This window comes from Chroicocephalus ridibundus, chromosome 1 (assembly GCF_963924245.1).
Source record: "Chroicocephalus ridibundus chromosome 1, bChrRid1.1, whole genome shotgun sequence".
Taxonomy (NCBI): Eukaryota; Metazoa; Chordata; class Aves; order Charadriiformes; family Laridae; genus Chroicocephalus; species Chroicocephalus ridibundus.
Genome location: NC_086284.1, coordinates 95,780,343 through 95,801,401, shown reverse-complemented (window position 1 = coordinate 95,801,401; position 21,059 = coordinate 95,780,343).

The following is a 21,059-nucleotide window of genomic DNA, read 5'->3' as shown; positions in this document are numbered from 1 at the left end:
GCCAAGGGCTTTTAATTATTAAAAAAACCAACAACAAAACAGCTGGAAAATCAAAATGTTTTCCTCAGGGAACACTGTTTCACCCCTCAGCAGGGAGGGTGTTTAGGCAACAATGGCTGGAGTCTCGTTGATCGGGCTGTGCAGGCGTTTCTGTGAGGGGTTCTGTCCCTTGCGCAGCTCTACGTGAAGATTTACCCTCTGCCTGAAGCAACAGTTCCTGTGCAGGCATTTTGACCTGATAATAGCTGTGTAACAATCTGGGATCCCACTTATTTACACTACTCCCTGACAGTTTAAAAATTCATTAATGGCTCAGCAATAAATTCTCAGCAGACTTCCCTGACGAGATGTAAAACAGGGGACACCAGCTAATGAATTATCACAGAAATACTCTGAAAGAAGGGCCTGCTCTCCTCTTCCCCCCGTTCCTACAGTTGAATGGAAAGGAGCTCAGGTTTTATGTTTCATTTTTTATTTCTGTTTTTCTGCAGAACGTGGGAGTAATGGAGACAACCTCCCCATCTGCCACATGGAGTCCATATGGCAGCCATACGATCTCCTCCCTGCCGTTTCGGTGACCCCTGAACTGGAAGGGCAGCCCTGTTGTCTGAAACCCAGCATGAGCACTGAGTCACTTCCAATTTCCATCCTGTTCTCCTTCCCTCCTTATTTAACAGCGACAATTTACATACGGTGGTTTTACAGTGCGGACTAGGATGCCCCAGGGACTGATTTGAGACTCACAAATCCATTTCAGAGCCTTTGCGCTGAGGAGACAGCGGGGCAGATTCAATATTCAGCTATGCTCATCTAAATCCAGAGGCGCTTCAGGGAAACAAACCCCTCCAGATTTACCTTGGTGCAGGAGAGCAAAGTAAAGGCGCTTGCCTGGACTCATAGCCACCGTACATCAGTGAAAAATACCCCGCGTACAAAATTCACAGTACTTTTTAGCTAAAGATATATGGCAAGCATGCCACTATATATGCAGATATTGCAGAAAGCAGGAGGAGAGCAAACAATAAACAGATCTTTCACTGCTAGGTTACCTTTCCCTTCCTTCTCAAAAATGTGATAAAGAACTGAAAGCTGAAATAAATTTTGTCCTTGTCATTTCTACAATGAAGTTACACCAAAAGTCTTTTCCCAAATAACTCTTTGCTATGGATTGCATGCATGAATGACCTCCATGTAAGCCATATTCATTTCTAAATTTGCTAGGGATAAAGGGGAAACCCAGATCAGAAACCACAGGCAATGCAAAACAAAGAATCTGATTGAAGGAAAAGAGTTTTATTAAAATTATGGAACCATTTTTAGTCTTAGTTGGATGGAGATAGTGAAAATGTGTACTGGGGAAGGGAAGACCTTTCCCAGTAGACCTTTACCAGAAGTACTTTGCCAGGGAAGACCTTAAACACCATCCCATTTGAGGTTGAAACAGCTGAGAGAGAGGAAGAATGAGGAACAGAATTCCTTGGCCTCTGTCACTTTCTAACAGGCAATTAATTTTATTTAAGCCCTGACAATTAATTTTATTTAAGCCCTGACAATTAATTTTATTTAAACTCTGATTTCTTTTCACCATATAGGAGTATGAAACAGTGTCCTGAAATTAATAATAAATGAAAAAAAATTGTTGAAATAATCATGATGAACGCATTATTTTTCAGGCATACGATTTGTTCAGTTCCAGTCTCAAAATTAAAATGAAAAGGAGAGGAAATCCAGATGTAGATTACTTTGTGTAAAAACAGCTATTTCCCTTAGGACAGCCGTCCAGCTGCATGATGCCATAGGCTAAAACAGCACGAGGAGCCATCCATTTTCATGTCAGAGGCTTGTTTACCATCAAGAGGATGTGAGCCCACAGAGAAAGTCAAGAGAGACTATTCCTCCTCCACCTACACATTCCCATTACTCCTTGTGTAAGCAAATGCCAAGCACGTTGCCACATTGTGTGAGGCGTGCCACTTATCTGCCAGCAAGCCTGTGGGCTGCTGGTGTCGCAGCTATTGCCTTCCATGCCACCAGGCACCTCTGTGGTGCATCATGGTGACCAGCAGTGTCTCAAAGGGGACATGGTGGTGTCCTGCCTGCTCTGTTCACACCCCATAAAAATTCATCTCAAGTTATCCCTCTCCAGCCATACTCTCCTATATACACCACAGTGCTATGGTGGCTAGTGTGGCTCTTTCGTGGACCATCCGTGCAAGGCAGGGTGTCCACATTTTGAGGGGGAAGAAGCTTGGGAAATTTTCTAAGGTACTAATCATGGAAAAAATCCACCAGCGTTGGAACTGAGGGGCTTCCAACTTCCAATATGTATAGCAAAACCACTTCAAGGTGCTAAATGGCCCAATAAAGACTCAGGACCTGCCACCACTGATGGTAGTAACTACACCACCTCTCCTGGTGCTGGCAGTACTGGGGACAAAAAATGTCTCTGACACCCTCTAGGATAAATTTGATAGTTTTGCCAGTAATCCTTACATGCAAGTCAACAAAACCTGTGTTTCTGACTCCTCTCCCTCTCTCATCTGGATGCTGGCCTTGCCACACAGTGCTCAAGAAGCAAATGTAGGCAAGGAGGAGACCCCAGCTGTGATGGAGCAGGCAATGCATGGCCAGTAGGGAAAGCACGCTCCTCAAGTGTGAGACTGATGTTACCAAGCAGTTACTTACAGGCAGGTGTAGGACTGTGTGTTTTCCAAGGAGGCTAGCTAGTCTTTTATCAGTTAACAAGACACATGAATGTCTTCCTTTGGATGTGCGGCAAGAACATTATATATGCATATGTTTGTGTGTGTGTCTCTGTGTGAGCATGTTTAAAAAAACCCAACAAGTACTCAGAAGCTCACAATAAAAAGATAAATGAATGGCACTGTTATCCATGAGACTCTGCCCTGGAGCAGGAAGGCCTGAGGCAGTTTCACATGCAGAAGATCACACGGGCTTTTCTCCAGCATCCCCTGTACTCAGACACCCACAATTCTGCCAATGGACTTCCAGATTCAAAGCTGCTCCACGCTCAGATTTGTTCCTTTCCGCCAAATTGAAACCTGGAATCGTCCTGAAATTACAAACCTTCCTGCAAACCCTCCTACAGTCCTTAAGCCCAATATCCAGACTTCAGTGGGACCAATTGAATTCCCTGAGCAATCTGGGGTTTCTTGACAAAGTTTCATTCAGCTCATGTGACTCACCCTTCCTCCTGTTGGGATGATGGAAAAGATAAACCTACACTTGGATGTCAAAAGACCACAACCACCAAAACCACAGACAACAGAAATGATTAAATTGGAAAACATTTTTTTAAATATCTCTAGGTCAGATATGAAAAAATCATGAACAGCAAATGCTTTCAGCAGATGTTTTCTAACAAAATTGCATCTGGAGAGTTCTGCCCTATTCATTTTGCAGACCCATAAGGTACTGTGCACATGTTGAACTCTTCATGAGATTTCAGCCTTCCGTCTGAGATTAGTCTAGCCGAGCACTCAGACAACCATGATTCTAATCCCCTAGAATGGGGCAGCATGGTGCACTCTCTGCGACCAGGCTGCAGCAGAGAAGGAGGAAGGCCAGCTGCTCAAACAGTCCAAACTCAAGTAGTTTACATTAGTTCTCCCATCGCTGTTACGTGATAGTCCGATTTAACAAACACAAAATCTCTGAGTCAGTGGAAAGCCAAAGTGAAACGCCATTTTCCATAGGTCTGTCATGTACTTAACAAGGTTATATAACCAGCCATTAGCTGGCTCTTAGACTAGCCATTAATTATTCTTGTCTAAAAAGGGGTAGAGAGGGGGAGAGATGAGTCATCCACGTTTACCAAACAGTCTTCCTCCAAATCTTCGTGCCAGTCAAAATTACACAGAAGCCAAACTGCCATCAGAAAATTATTTCTACCAATGATTGGCCAGAGACAGTTGTGATTTCCTCCCCGTCTCACAGACGTTTTCCACTCACTCTGTTCAGGACTGCTCCTGGTGAGCAGGAGATGTATGGCTTTGGAAACAAAACTGGTTTTTCCCCCTCTGAATGTGCTTTTACTCTGCCTCTGAGAGGACACACGCTACTTGTTACTCTTCAAGAGCCTGGGAACATATTCAAAAAAACCTCAAAACCAAAAAACACCCCCAAGCCTTATATGAGACTCATTTATCTTGTAAGCTTTTCAGGGCCTTTTGAGGGTCCTTGTACTGTGCCTAGCAAAAGGCATCCTGCCTGCCTTCTTTCAACTTTTTAAGAAATAAAATGTGTTTAGTAACAGTCTCATTGAAGCCATCCAAACAAGAACCCCACCTTATCCATGAATAAAGCACCAGAAGAGGAGCCAGGAGACCTTCTCTTTGTCCCACTCTGCTGTCGAACCAGAAGGGACACAGCCCCACTGGTGGGAACCCAACAGATGGGCATGGTGCATGGCTTCTCAACACAGCACAACAGTAATGTGGCTCTCAGGCATTCACCACCAGAGCACCCTCTGAAAGCCAGAGGCCTTCTCCTCTCTCACTCCTATCTTCAAATGGTCCTCTGGGAGAGGCAGGAACAGAAAAAATGCTGAATACTGTCCATCACCTTATTACAGTAAAATATTGCTGCCCAGCCTTCATAGCTGGAGGCTTGTCCTTCTGCACAGACGCAAGCATGAATGACTTATGCCAATGACAACCCTTGGATGTCATTCACACAAGCTGTCAGGAAGCTCAGATCTTTGTGAGAAAGTTGGGGCTGACTTACACTCTGCTCTTGGGAAGGTCTATCTAAATGTCTTGTAGAAATAGTAAGCAAGGATAAGCACATACAGGCTCTGGCTGGAAAAAAAACCCAACAACAAAACCTCTCCAAAGAAGTTGGTTGTGTTTTGCCTCGTCTTCTTTATGGAAATTTGGAAGGAATTTAAACCTCTCTCCTCTTCCCTGATCTTTGGTGTTTCGATATAGCAGGATCTGGATCCAAATGACTGTTGTGCCAGTCTAAACCCTGACATACTGATATCTGGAAGACTGAAGTTACTCTCATTTTCGTTTGCTCAGCCTGCGTGTGGCCGGAAGGCCACGCTGCTGCTCTGATGTGCAGTCAGTAATAACATCAACAATAAAAGACAGAGAGAAGGGTACCCGCTCCGCTGCGCCGCTCCTCACATGCGGCGCAGGAGGTCTGCAGAGGTTACTCCCCCAGGCTGTATCACAGGCAGGGAGCTGAGGCTGAAGAGACTTCTGCTAAATTGCGGAGAATTCCTGGTGGTGCCGGAATAATTTTCTGGTCAGAGAGGTTGTGAGGAAAGGAAGGAGGGAGATGTTTCTTTGCAGAGCAAAAAGCAGGCCTGTCCAGCAGGTTACTAACGTTGCCTATTGGGCTAAGAAGCCCAACACTGACTAGGTGAAGTCGCTGGGGCCTTTGTGCACAGAGCCAATCTCTTGGGCTTCCCTCTCAACACCCTTCCTCTGGGAACAGGAAGATTAATTTTCTGGGAAAACCTCGAATTTAAGAGAGCCATCATTGGGGTTTTTTCTCACTGTGAATCATGACTTTTCTGTCCTGAGTTATTTCCCCCCGGTTTTCCTGGGAATAGGACTGTCCTGTGCAGCTCTCTGGAATTTGACTGAGCCCTTCACCAACACCGCACAGCCTTTGCTGTGCAGTGCAGTCTTGAGAGGGCAAGGAGGTTGAAGGCCGAGGTCTCTTAAGCTCCACTCCCTTTCCTCCAAGAGATTTCAAACTATCTTTGGGGGCTTTCTGCCAGCTACATCCCTTCTGTGGCAAAACTGGGAGGGGATGATCTGGCTTCGTGCACTTTTTAAAAAGCTTGAGAACTAAGAGCATTAGCTTCTCCACGCCAGCTAAAAAAAGGCTTGCTAAACCCGTTGAAACCAATTGAGGAGCAGAGCAAAGTTAATCCTGGAAAATGCTCACGGTAGCTCAGTGACGCGCAGCCATGCAAAGGCAGAACAGCGTTGCTAGCGATCTGCTCAAAAAGGACTAGGAGAAGTTGCAGTTTAATTTTGGGGTAGGGGGTCAGCCCTCGGGGTTGGCTGAATGTAAGCAAGAGCTGCTGCTATGAAGCTTCTCACGCTGCATCTTTAACATTTTGCTCTTCTCCACGTAAGATTTTCTCTGTTGGGAATTTTTGACATTTTTCCATCTGCCTTCTGAATTTAGGCTCATGGAGAGCAGGCATGAAGTACAGACACAAACGCTTTCTCCTTTGCAAGAGCTGTGAGTTCCAATCTCTACATGGAAAAACATTTTATACTGTATTACCACTATTCACTGTTGTGCAGTGGTACAAATAACACCCGAATACCTGAAATGGGACTAAGGCCTCTCTGTCCCAGTACTTCCAAGGAATAAAAGCTAATCTCATTTTCAACCTTGTAGTTTAAGCATCAGAAAACATATTTAAACTTGCAATGGCTTTCTGACTGGATAAAACATATTTGGGTGAAACATCTACCCTTCATTTAAGGTGTGAGAAACCATAAGCTCTTTTTTTTAAATTAGCTTGCTGAAGCAATAGCACCCTCCAGCCAAAACACGAGTTCATGTCAAGGCCCAGATGAAAATGTGTGAAGTTTCTAAGGAATCTGAACTGCATGGAAGGATGAGGTTTGCTACATACGGTTTTAAGAGAGGGCTCTGTGTCTGCATGTACACAAACGCGCAAGCGAAAGAAAAAAATGCAAATGCAGGGAAAAAAAAGAAGGAAGCAGAAAGAAAACCTCAGAGATGGAAGCAGAATTGCTGATGGCAGGACCCTGAGAAATATTTGAGGGAATGGATGTTTAGACTCTGAAAAGGGCTTGGAAGTTTGGCAAAGAGGGCTACTGTCTGCTGTGTGACTCCCTTGGGAGCAAGGTCTTTGTGCAGTCCCTCTAAATTAAAGGAACTCATCTAGGAAGAAACTGTCCTTAATTCTTTTAACTGAATCACCCCGAAGCTTTGCTAGTGGCTTGAGTTAAAAAGAAATCACAAATCTTAGAATAGAAACTTTACTAATTTTTAACATACTTCAGTTCCAACAGTGAAGTCTCAGCAGGCAAACAAAAGTGTCTGCAGTGGAAATTAGCTTCTAAAAATTACACTGCTCCAATAACAAACAGAAATCTTCCACGTGACATGATGTGTCCTATCAAAACTGTGCCATACAACTTGAATTTCAAATTCCAAATAACTTATCACACCTCTGTTTGGTTTTGGTTTCTTTCAATTAGTTTTTGTTGCTTTGCTGTAGAAGGATGACAGCCAGTTAAAGCCCACAAGAATCAAGCAAACATTATCCTCCTTATACAAACATCACTGAAATCCTCTGATGCTGTTTGTTCGTTGACGTGGTTTCCATAGGGGCCACTCCCTCAAGTCCTTGTTTAATTTTCAAATTTGCCCTGGAACCAAATTATTCAATTATGCTCTGGCCACATGAGATTCTGCAAAGGCAGCTTAAGCGCAGAATTTCCGAACTCCAACGTGGTAAGACACAAGGTGTCCTCTTTAGTGCGTCAGCTACCCACCCCAGCTCTCCATAGGTAATCAGAAGGAGGATGATGACTCTGCAGCTTAGCTAATGGAGCTCTTAAGGATCTCAGTTATCTTACTGACAAACTAAGAGGTGTCAACTATTGCTTCATATGTCACTTTGCCATAAATACGATACCCTAAGTAATCACAAGCTGGCATTAGCTCCCTACCAGGCTGTCAGCTATAAAAAGCTGGGGCTCTGGCCAGTGTTTTGGAAGAGACCCCTCTTTTGCTGCTGTTTTCCCTCCATAGTTTGGACACAAGAGCTGAGAAGGCAGGATAGTCCTGACTCTCTCCACCTGCAGCATCATGAATAGCACAGGCTCTGTGTAACATGGGCCCAGGGAAAAACATTTGGGTATGCATGACACTATCTTCTCAGCTGGCCGGGCAGTTTCTTTTGGCTGATTTCCAGGGAAAATCACATGTAGAAAAGGAAAAGGCAAAATTTAGGGCCAAAATGAGTATCTGATCAATGGCTGTACTTGCTAGTCAGATGAGGTTTAAACACAATGGCCTCCACTCTTCTCTTCCTTTCTCTGCTGTAAGCCAAAACCGACTTTCCTGAAACCATGGAGTGTATGCTGCAAAAACCATTCTATCAGAGTGGGAAATCACATCTGCTCTTCCCCCAATTAATGGACACATGCTTCCCTTCCCCCTCCATGGCAATGAGCTGATTTGATAGACATCTTCTAACCTGTGTCACTCTCCCTTCATGTTCTTCCCATAGTGAGATTTCTTCTACTTCTTCTCCATGCTGTGCTGCTCTCTAATATGATGACAAGGCAAAGTGTGGAACTGGGTGAGAAAAAATCCTGAGGCTGTTTTCATTAACATGGAGAAAAAGATTCAGAATAGCCTTGTTTCTTGGAAGGTTTGACAGGAAAAAAAAACAACAAAAACTACAGCAGAGAAACATCAGTAGCACTTATTCTCTTATTTTAAATCAGATCTGATCCTTCCATCAAGACCAGCTGAGAACTTCAAGTGGCCATAGGGCTGTAGTCCATAGACTCTTTTTGCTGCCATCCTTGTCAGTGAGTTAAAGGGCTCGTTTTCCTGAGGGAGCCATGGAGAAAGTTCCCCTTGGAGGCACAGAAGTTTTCCTCTTCTTCCCAAAGGAGGAAATACTCATAAGCAGCGTTTGCAGGGCTGATACTGTGATGCTAGCAGACATCAGTTTTGGTTTCCCTACCTGTATGATGCCCCTCATGACTTGAGAGCTCAGATACAGCCCTGCCCATGCCTAAGGAGCTCACCTGCCGTATCCGACTTGTACTTGAAGGTGCAGGCAGAGTTAGGCTGCTCTGCCCTCTTTGCTGAGGCTGCTGGCCTCTAGGCTGAGTGATTTTTTTCATCAAGCACGAGAGGCTTGGAATGGCACAGATCCTACTAGTGTAGGCAGTCAGAGGTTTTTGTTAATTACTCTTCCGTATTCCCTTGGAAAAGCTGCAGCATGCCGGCAAGGTACCTATTGGATTCCCAGGCTAGCCAGAGGCTAGCCAGAGCACGCAAGCCCAGGAACCTGAGCAGCATGTGTAAAATGAGTAAATTCACTGCAGACGCTGCATACCCATTAGAAGCTCCTTACTAGCAAAGTAATAACTTTATTAGAAATAGGACTGGTAGCAGCCCTCTCATTGGATGAATCAGCTGTCATCCAGGCACCAAAATAAACAAGCAGATCTTCATAAGCACTCTTTGCAAATTGGCAATGAGTTCTTTTGCAAATATGACCCTGATTTAATCACCTAAACAGGATGAGACTCCTTTGGGAAGCCTGGTTTATCAAAGAAGCCAGTAACCACTGATCGCCACCAACTTGGACTGGTTTGAGAAATTTACTAAAAATTAAGATACGCGCACACCTGATCCACTCCGTGTCTGTCTGTCTCTCCTTATCAGTATCATTTCACAAATAGCACAGAATATGCACCAGGACAAGATCTTAACGCACTTGTTAGAACATAACACTTCATCATTGTCAGGCAGATAACCAAAAGCCCAATGTTGAGAATACAGTGCACTTTTAAAAGGGCATAAACAATTTAACACAAATGAAAAATAAATCTGGCCTGTCTTAATAAAGACCTCATAAACACACTGATGAATTACAACGAGGTGTATGGAGGAGGGGGGAAAGATATCATTCTAATACAGACTGTTTCATCAGTGCTGTTTTCCCACTTCAAACAAATAAGGGGAGGGGGGGAATATGCCAAGTTACAAATGAGAATGAGAATCAAAATTCTTAGCTCTAAGTCCGCGCTTTCAAAATCAAGAAATCTCCTCTTTGATGCTAGTGTAAAGAACATTGTTGAGCATCCTTGGAGATGCATGTAGAAACACATCAAGGACTAAAGGCTACTCACTCTCCCTCCAAATTTGTGCATTTTAAATACAGACATACATATTTACACATAGATAACCCCCTGTGTGTGTGCATGTGCGTGTGTGTGCATGACTCTCATGAGATCTGAGAGTTAGTGCGTCCCACAGGGAAGAGCAGTATCATCTATCAGCCTATCAATAGTTTCTTGTCCCTATATGAGTTTTTGCAAGATAGGGAATCGCTGCCCTACACAAGCAAGATGCCAAGACGCTAACTGCTGGGGCCATTTCTTTTTCCTCTCATGCCGCAAAGACGATGCAAGATCATCCACTTTGGTAATAGGCATCAACACAATCAAGGGACACAATCACTGCAGGGGGCTGTGTCTAGGCCTTCTGGAAAGTTAAAAAGGGTCTGTATGACAGAAACCAGGGGAAAGCTGTCCTAGGGAACGCCAGCTCCATTTCTCAAGGACTGAGCTCAGCTCAGTCGCACGTCACCAGTGCCTCATCTCCATGCAGCGTTTTGTCACTCCATCCAGCGAAGCCGTACAGTTTACAAGGAACAGTTTTGCTAGACTCTGCCCTCCAAATCCTAGTTCTTCCTTCGTACAAAACAGATGGCAAGGATTTTACATTTTGATCTGCATTTGCTCACACCACCAAGCCTTTTCTGCCAGAATCTCTGCAGTCAACCCTCCGTTGCAGCAGAAACAAAAACTCCCTTAACAGACGCGAAACCCTCAGGTTTTAATGATCACATCATCTACTCCTGTTTCAAACAGCTCTGGGTGGTGTTTTCAAACGGGAAAAACATTTTCATATGGCAAAGATTTGCAGAGAGCTATTGTATGCAGAGGTAGGAACCTCCCAGTGCCAAAGCAAAAATTAGGTAGTTTACATGCAAGGTCTCCCTGGAGCAATGAAAGTGCAGATAAAAAGTGAGAAAGGATAACATTAAAGTTTAAGTTTATTGCATAACGCTAAGTATGCATTTTCAGACTTAGACCAAGTTCAGTGTTAGGAGGAACAGGTCTTTCTTACAAAATTTACCCAATATTCACTTTCAATTTAACTTGCCAGCTGATCCAAAGCTTGATTCCAATGCAATATTGCTATACTTGCTAAAGAAGCTTTTGTTAAGGGTTTTTTGTTTATGTATTCCTCATGACCTATGCGTTGTCTTCCCACATACGTCTAGCGTTGCCTCTTGACCTACGTGCAGCTGCAAACATTATGTGTCAAAGATATCATATGTCCTTCTATGGTGGAGCTAAGTAAGGAAGAGCTCAAACCATGAAATAAAGTTGCTCTTTCATTGCAGCTCTCTCCAATTTGACGTGACACATTTTTGTCTCTTTAATTTGCATTTGTTCCTCTTACCTGGTCATAGAAAACAAAAATACAGTATCATCACATTTGGTAAGAACATGTGAAAGGAGACTCTACCAGAATTAGCACATTGTCCATGGAAACACACAATCCTCATGTATCACTTCTTAATGGAGCAGACACGGTGGTGTACTAGTTCTGGGGAAATAACCAATTTTTTAGCTATTGATGAGAAAGAGAAATAGAGAAAGTGAGAGAGAGAGAGAGTTCTTTTCCAGTGGGAAATATGAAACTAATTATTTTTTCTCTTAAGACCACACACAGACAATAACAACGTTTCATGAGGAGTATTTTCAAATAAATTTATATTGTGAATCAAAAAAACCCCACCTTAAACCAACTCTGAAGACTGAAACTCACAAACAAATTTTTCCTTAGAGATTTCAGGTCCAGAAACAAATCCAGGATTTAAAATGGTCAGAAAAGAGTGCTAATTCTGTCACTTCTGAAGAAAATTTCTTTTGCTTGTACCAACATCATTGGCTTTGCTTGTGTAGGATCCCTCCTAGATAGCAAATGATGTGCTTTAAGAAACTTCAATTTCTACCAGATCTACAAGTTAGCCTGCTTTAAGCCCTGGAATTAGCTATAGTCAGCAGGAGCCACCTGCATATCAAAGGAAATAATATGGTCCTTAGCAACTGAGAAAAGGAAAGAGGAACCTTTCTAATGAAAGGGAGAGAAGAGACCAACATCCCTCTCATTCATCATTAATGAGCAAAATGAACAAGCTTCTTTTAGAAAGGACAGATTTTCATCAAATGAGTGAACCAGTAAAAAAAAATAATTAAGGAAGACTAGGAAGCTACATGGGCTATATTTCAAGCAGAGAAATATAAAGACAAACTACCGCCATCACCTAATTCAGTTCTCCTTCATTTTTGAGAATATGATGTAATATACTTGTTTTTCAGAAATGAAAGGAATCAGCAAATTTGTGTGTGGATGGCATTATTGACAGGCATCTGAAGCATTACTGGAGGAAGCACCCGGCAGGACTTAAAATATCCTATAATGAATAACATTAGAATTTAATTTTATCTTTACAAACTCACAGGTGAAGTAGACAGGATAAACTTTAGAGAAGCCCAGCAAGCAGATAGCCTGGACTTACGCACACACTGCACCTCTCAGGGTGGCTAGTTCAAATTAAATCATTAGCTGAGAAGGAATAATCCTGGTAGGTTCAGAAAACCAGTTTTAAATTTGGCCTGCTAGCAAAATTCTGAATGTATTTACTCTGGATTCCATTTCTCAACCCATATTAAAGCTCCATAGCATAATCAATTATGGGCTTATTGCAAAGTACAATAGGATTCAATCTTCAGGAATGCCTCAGGGTATGTCTTAGAAGGACGATAAAACTAACAGTAATGGGTCTACAGCTTCTAAGGCTAATTTCCACAGTTACAAATTTTATAAATAAATAGAAGGAATGTCAACTCTCAGTCACTCAGCTTGAGGTCTCTCATGCTGATAACTCCTCTCTTCTCAGATACTCTCCCGTTTCTCAGATATATCCCTTTTTCTGTTCTGAAGCCCCTGGGACTTGTTCAAAGCACTTCCATTCCTACCTTTCACATCGCTAAATGGAGCAGAGAACTAACGCAACCAGGAATATGGAGCAAGTACAGGAGGGGGTAGTGCCCTCCCCAGTGTTGAAGGGGATTGTTGAAGGGAAAGATCCTTGCATGTCAAGGAACAATCATACCGCCTGCAACTGTGATTTCATGAGATCTCAAACTAAGCAGCATGAGACAGGTGCCAGAAGGAGGAGAGGCTGCCTTGGAAAATTCAAGGGCTACGGGTAGGGACATTGGTTGTTTTGCAGCAGTTTCTCTTCAGCAGGCTAGACGACACAAGAAAAAAGACTCCCGAGCTCAGTGACTGTCTGCTGGAGTTCATGAGATTATTTTTTTCATATCATGTGAAGGAAAAACAAGAGGAGCATTCTGCCGTTGTAGTTGCCGTTTCACACTGAACACCACTGAGATCCACTACCAAGTCTCACTAGACTCAGTTAAACTGTGCTGTGTTCCACCTGCAGCTGAACACATCAGCAGAGAAGGTGTTTGCCCAGTAGTCTGTGCCGAAGGAGGCCAGAAACTCTGCCGGGGACAGACTTCCTTGCTCAGCAACAGTGGTGCCATGCCACAGGGCCCGGTCCTCAGCATCCACTGGAGCAGCTACCCCTGGCACATTAGAGGTGCCAACCAAGACCAAGTTCCTGAGGAGGACGCAGCTCTGCAGGCCTGGAGCCGCAGGCATGCCTGGGGCCTCCTGCTGAGGCTGGGGCGGCAGTGATGCCTTGCCTATAGAAGGTGTGCACTAGTGGAGGGTCTGTGTTGCCAAGTAAAGAGGCTGCAGGAGGAGGTCCCATGCAGCTTTGGAGATGATGAAAAGGAGAGTGACTGGATCTTCTGTGAGACCCTGCAGATAAAATAGCCCTAACCTGCAATTGTATCAAAGGAGGCACAGGCTGAGTCTGTTTTTAGGGACCTGGGAAATAAGAGACCCCTGTGATAGCAAAGGCTGGAAGCTGGTGACTTCTATTACCAAGAGGAAGACTCCTGCTCCACCCACAGAACTGCACCTTCAGACCAGAGTCAGTGCGCTGGTAGCAGACGAGAGGCTGGAAGTTGTGCTCCATGAAACACCTGAGCTGCCTGAGCCTGAACTACCTAGAAGCACCAGAAAGAAGCTAGGAGTGACAGTAGTGTGTGACTCCCTGCCGTGGGGAAGAGAGGTGCCCACCTGCCAACATGATCCATCATCTAGAGAGGTTTGCTGTTTGCTCAGGCCTTGTATACAGAACGTTGTGGAGACATTATCAAGGTTTTTCAGACCCTCCAATTATTATACCTCCTACTCTTCAGTCTTGACACCAGTGTACGGCCAGGAGAAACCTGGAGCATATTAAGCTTGGTTTTCTCTTCAATCCTGCCAGCAAGGGGGAAGGGCTTGAGGAGGAATGGATAGATTCTGTGTGTCAACATCTGGTTATGCAGCTAACATCAACAAGAGATTTTATGATCATGGGGGCCCTCTTTGAGGACCAGGGACTGGTAGGAAGAGATGGGATCCACCTGATCAAGTAGGACAATGCATCTTTGTCAACAGGCTGGCCAACATGGTGAAAAGCAATTTATACTAGGACTGGCATGGGAGAGAGATGATTACCTGCAATCGAATGAGGAAGTGGTGGAACAGGACGGCAAGCAAGGGTTTCAGGGTAATGTGGGCAAGAGAGAAATTCCATTTAAACGTAAAAAAACCCCACTTTTATTGTCAGGGTGGTTAAACACTGCAGCAGGTTGTCCAGAGAGTTTGTGGAGTCTCCATCCCTGGAGATATTCCAAACCTGACTGGACATGCTCTGAGCAACCTGCTGTAGGTGACCCTGCTTTGACCAAGGGGGCTGGCATTAGACAGTTTCTAGAGTTGCTTTCCTGCTTCAACCTGTCTGTGATTTTGCCTTTCCTCTCCCTCCACTCACTCCTTGATCCCTTTCAAAGATACTGTCTCAGAGCTTCCCACACCAATGCAGCTCTTCTCAGAGAGGCAAACACAGAAAAAGGTGTATGGCACTGCTCCTTGATGGTGTGGTTAAAATCCCAACAGCAATTTGTCTGTTAACATTTCCAGTGTACTTATCCTGGATGAGATTGCGCTGGAAGCAATGAGACTAGAGACAAGAAAGGAAAACATAACCTCATTACTTTGGAATTCTCCATTAAAATGTAATCTGTTATACATTGTTATAATCTTTGACAACAAATGTTGGCCTTAAAGGATAAGATTAAAAACCATGGGGAAATAACATGCAGTTGAAATGGCCAATAGAAGCATACCAACACCCAGGCAGTCTTCAAGATCTAATATGATCTAATAAACAGAAGATCAACCTGGAATCCGAGACTGTGTAACTCCTCGCTTCTGCCGCTCCCCTGGTTGTCTAACCTCACACAAGTTACTTGACCTTTTCCTTCCATAATATCACTTACGCACACTTGTTTCTACGCCTAGCTGTGAAATGGGGTTTAAAACAACTAACTACCCACTCTTCTTATTTGATGCCAGAATTAATGAGTTCCTTTGTGTATGAAGAATTCTAATGCTGCTATTGCCATCAGAGTATTCCTTCTAGACAGTAACTGCATTTCTGTAAGAATACTAATACTGTTTCTGTGCAATTACACAATGGATGTCTCATCACCCACAAACAGCATCATGCTTCGCAATGGTTGTTTACATAGAAAAAGAGGGATCCTTTTGAGGGTCATTCCAAAACTCTCCCTCACCAAGAAACCCTTGGTGAAAGCCATATTTGCTGCCAAATTCTTAATGAGAGTTATGTGCAGGTTTATAGTCACTCACATTTTTCTCTCCTTGACCAAGTTCAGCAAAACCTATGCCTCTGCACTTTGAGACAAACGTACTTTAAAACACTATGTACACCTTCCACCTGTTGATACACAATAGTTGTGCCTAGCAAAATAGAAAACTGCCTGTTCATTACTTACAGCCTGTTTAAGCCAGGTTTTCAAAAAGTAAGATCATTTTTGGTTTCCCTTTTTTTAGAGATGAAAATTGTAAGAGAGCACTCTAGCTGTTTCATAGCTTACAAATGTGGCATCATGTTACAAAGGATTGTGGGGTTGTAAGTCACAGCACCAAGGCTGATGCATGAGTATTTTATGTGGGTTTTCAGACTATTAGCCCACTGGATAGCCTTTTTGGCTTTATTTTTAGCAGAATCCCACAGACTGGGAATTGCTTAGATAGAGAGAGAGTGATACATGCTCCCCATTCAAGCAAACCCAGCTCCCTGCTAGTTCTGGTAGGCCAACAACTGCAGGAAAAGCACCCATTTTCTTTTTCCTCAGTGTAATTCCCCCTGAAATGCCAATTTGAAAATTTCACATGGAAGGATGCCGAATGAAGCAAGTTTTCTTCATACCATTAACGCGGTTCCCAGTTCTGGACTCTGTGGTTCCACCTGTGCTGCAGAAAGACTGTGTCACTTTCCCAGGATCTCAGTGTTACCCACAGTAACTCACTTTCAAAGGCTGCAACTGCCCTGCCAGGCTGGCAGGACTGTGAGACGCAAAGATCGGATCACCAAACTGCCTGTGAATGCAGGCAGGATCGGTTATATAGACATGTATGGGGCAGCTATGAGGGTGACATGCAACACAAGGACAAAACGGTGGTCTCTCGGGTATTTAATATGTCTGTCATGTGGAGTGTTGTAGAACTGAACAATATAGACCTTTTAATTAGAGGTGGAGACAGATACCTCATGCATCCATGCCAGAAATATCCAACCTGCCTGCTTTAAATAGCTTTTCATCCATGGCCGAGCTCTTTAAACTTTCTCCTTTTATTAAAACAGCTCAACTGAGACCATTTTAATGTGCCCCCATCTAGTTATTTTATTGGAAAATATTAAAAGTGTGGACCAGGTGAAATTAAATGCTTTGAAATTGGAAATCAAGCAGTACTTTCAGTTTTTAAAAGCAGCCTCCCCTCCTTGTGCTGTTGCACTTAATATTATCCTCTTATTTAAGAGGTATTGTTTGAGCTAAAATTGTGAATAACACCGTAATGGGCATGAACAAAGGAAATTATAAGTAAGAAAAATATAGCTCATTAGAGAAAGTGTGATTAAAAGGATAAATGGACTTCCAAAGGCTTGGGACATTTTTCTCTGGTTATTAACCAATCCTCTTAGCATTCCTTCCACAACGTGCCAGGGGAAGATGGGAAAAAAAGACAGGAGAAGCCAAAGATAGCATGTCCTCCCCCAGCTGCTGAGGCCAGGAGGTCATCTCCAGGGAAAGGTTGAAAGGGAGGGACAGAACACACCCCTTCTATCTTGAACACAAAGTCACGTCTCTTTTGTGGAAAACTCCAAGCTGTTACAGATGCCACTTTCCAGACTGGCATGTCCTAGCTGAAGGCTTCGCCTGCATTGTTAAGCCTCGTGTGTGGGTCAGGAGTCAGCTGATGTTCTCACAACCATGTGGGCAAGTTAAAGTCCATAACCAGAAGGACAGAAGTGTCCACATGCCTCTTGCCAAGCCAGCTAGGCAGCCAGCCTTCAAAGTACTTCTACCTTCAGGTGGGAATGTCTAAGAGAAGAGGAGGTTTTAGGACAGTAGTTGGCAAGAAAGTAACTCATCAAATGCATACACTGAAAAGTTTTTTCATCCATGATTAAAACATCTTCTCCCAGTTCCCACTAAGGCGCTTGTGGTTTAGGTCCCATCTGACACTAAGGTCATTTACAGAGGACAGGAACAAGGCCTTGGATACAGCCATCATAGACACAGGATTGTCGCCGTGGTGGTATCAACACTGCTGGTCCCAGCCCTATGCCAGGCTGTGCACAAGCCCAGGATGGGAATCCAACCACATTCCTTCTCCCCAGTGAAGGCTGGCCCCGACTGGCTGCCTCTTATGTCATGAGCAAGCACTGGAAGAGTTGTTCGGACATTCAAACAGTTCTTCTACCCCAACCAGGCCTTCTCCTTGGCACGACTTTGAAGTAACTTACATATCAACCAACTTCTGCCACAGCTGATGAGGAACATCCCTTTCTTTGTAACTAGAGGTGCGATATGGTGGTTGCAGTGGGATCCCAGCACATTTTTGTGGTTCATGTTATCCGAAGGCTGAGAAACATTCCTCTAGGCAAAAGCACAGTTCAGGAGCTGGCAAAGAGCAATCCTTGGAGCTGCTCTTTGGAGGAGGACGAGAGAGGAGGACTACAGGGTACAGAGTCAGTGAGGCAAAAGGGCACATTCTGGTGCAATCAAGCTGTAAAGGCTGACTGCTAAAACATGCCTACCCCATCTAGCCTGGCAGAGCACTGGTATGAGCTGCACCAGTTCAGCTGGGAGGGAGGTGAGGACTTCCTTAGAGGCAGCACGACAAAGACGTGACACCAAAGCTGGTCTTTCGCGAACCTGATGCAGCAAAACCATTTTATACAGGTCCCGCTGAAAGGACAGCTGTGTACGTTCGTATCCCAGCACTCTCACAAAAAAAAAGAGGAAAGGAGAGCTATGGGAACAGTACTTCTCCAAAATTTTGGGTTGTTGCGCTTTCTATTTTATGAACAACGCGATAAGGACATAGTGAGACAAATAAAAAATGTAAAATATGACTTTGGTTTGACCTAAAGAGGATATGGGATATGGACAATAAATAAAATATTTCTGAAACTAAGGAATAAATCTAGCTCTGGGAATTCTCAGGGAGGGGAAAAAAGCATTCATAAAAATTCACTCCTCTCTGAGCTGCAGCCCTGAACCTCCCATGCACTAGATGGGAGACACTGATAAATCTAGGAGGCCATACGTGCCAACCAGCTCATATGTTTTCAGTGAGCAATGACAGGGAGCCAAATTGCTTTATTCCGATTAGTGAAGGTCCTCTGACTGCAAAATACACTGTGCGAAAAAAATATTGAGTTTTAGTTCGCTGACACATCAATTTAAGAGAATTATTGCTCTCACATAGAGGCCAAAGCATGTATCTCCCTTCATGTATGTGCAGTAAAAACTAATTGTCAACTTTTACGTAGGGGCAAAAGGGGAGGGAAGGGTGGGAACAGTACCTCTCCCACCTGCAGCAGCATGTTCTGACTCTCACGTGTTATCTCAGCGGCAAACTACTGGCATTTTGTTTTATTCCTCAGGACAAAACAAGCTCTCTGTAAACAGCATAAGCATCACTCGCATTTTTTTAGCTGTCTTTTGCCTAAAGAAGTTTCTAGAAAGCTGTTTCATCCAGCTTCTTAGCCATAAAGTCTCACAGATGGCAAAAGAGACCACTAATGAAATCCACGACTAGACCATCTCCTGCCGCGGCTTAAATCTTGCTTGCTTTACTCACAGAAGTGATCTGGGGAGGAAAGGGGGGGAAGGCGGGATGTCAAGGTGCTTGGGACGTGTGGTCGTTTCAGGGCCTGGTCCGGGTGGGTTTTAAGCCCTGTCATGCGCTGGAGCTGATTCAATTATGCTATTTCCTGATTTGCCATGATGTTCCCCTCGCTCAGAGGATGGGGGGGGGGAGCGGGTGGGGGGGGCAGCGGCGAGTCCTATGCACGCTAATACCACTCAGACAATAGGCATGCGAAATTGATGTTCATGCAATATCTTTAAGTCTCCGGAGATTTGTATTTTAGCTATTGTATGAAACGCTTCGCTTTCATTGCCTCTCTCCTTCACCTTTTGTTTCCCAGCTCACCGTCTCATCTTCCGCCTTGGCTGGGGCTCCTGCCTGCTGTGGGTTTCTTCATTGCATATTCAGGAGATCTACCGGTGCAAAGCAACTCATTTTCACCACCTGAAATTCGCACCGTGGAGGCAGAAATAATCAAATATTTTGAAAAAAAACTGGTGAAGCGAAACACTGCGCATTAATTATTGTGATAGTTATAGGATAATAACTAATTATTAATTATGCTTTCCAGCAATTCCTGCCGAGTATTTTGTTGAAATCTTCAGCTTGGCATTGAAATTTGTATTAATTCTTCTAATGCAGCATTTTGCAATCAAAACATATAGCGTGCTCCTGTTTTTGCTGGAATGGTTTTTCTCTGCGATAAAACAGGCACTGGTCTTTCCTTAGGATGAGAAAAGAAGAATTTACACAGCTTACTATTCTGGCACTACCTGTGCCAAAACCAGAAAAAAGAAAGAGAGTGAGAACAAAAATAGGGTTTTCTAATCCCAGCTTCCTCCTGTCCCCAGTCATTTCGCCACTTCTCCATCTTCTCACGACGGACTGCCTTTGATTTGCTTTCAAAATGAAGGCCCAGCTGACAGACAACTGTAAGAACAAAGGGGCCCAAAGAGGAGCGGGGGCTTTGGGGAGGTGCTGGGCACGGGGCGGGGGGAAGGCGGGGGGTGGCCAGGGCTCGGCAGGGGAGACAGGAGGGTCGAAGGGGCTGAGGGGAGGGCAGCGCTGAGCACGGGCTATAGGCAAGCGAGAGAGAACGGCAGAGAAGAGGGACGGAAATACAGGGGAAAATGAAAAGGGAGGAAAGGCAGGGGCAGCGCGTGGAGACACGGGGTGTCTCGTATCCTAACCAAAGGGAGGAAATGGAGAGCGGCAGGATGCCCTGCCTGCACAAAGGAACAGCCGGACCAAGAGGAGCTCCTCCTGTGCCTGCCAAGGCTGAGCCCCTGCTCCTGGTTAGATGTCCCCGCTGAAGGGGAGCAAGATCCAGAAAGAAAGTACGAAAATGACTTCAGAAAACATCTCACACCTTTCTGCTGTATTTGAAAAGCGACCGGTGAGGTGGGACACGCACCCTCGCAGCACACTGCTCGTGGGAGCGCAGGGGTCCCCCAGGCCACCCAGCGATACTGCCCTTGTGCCTGGGGCTGCTGGGCCAGCACTTCCCTCCCTGGGGTCCCTCTAAAGACGCAGGTCTCCAGCTGGGGACAGGTCACCCAGGAGAGCAGGCACAGAGCTGAGGATGGGGAGAGGCACTGGGGAAACACTACCAAGCCTTCACCTCTCCTCTTCTCCTGGCTCTCCCAGCTCCGGCGGCTGTTGGCCTTGTGTTATTTGGAAGACAGAGGAGAGCAGGACCAAAGGCTGCGGGTGGGGTGGGGGTGTACCCTCCTCGTGAGGCCTGGCTCGTCCTCCTCCTCTGCTGAGCTGAGCGGGGACAGGAACGAAGCTGTGGCAGGCGTGCCTGCATTTCACTTCTCCTGGGGAAAGCCCAGCCCTGCTGGCTAGGATGGGGGCGAGAGGGAGCAGGCCCCCAGGCCACCTGGTGCCCAGGAACC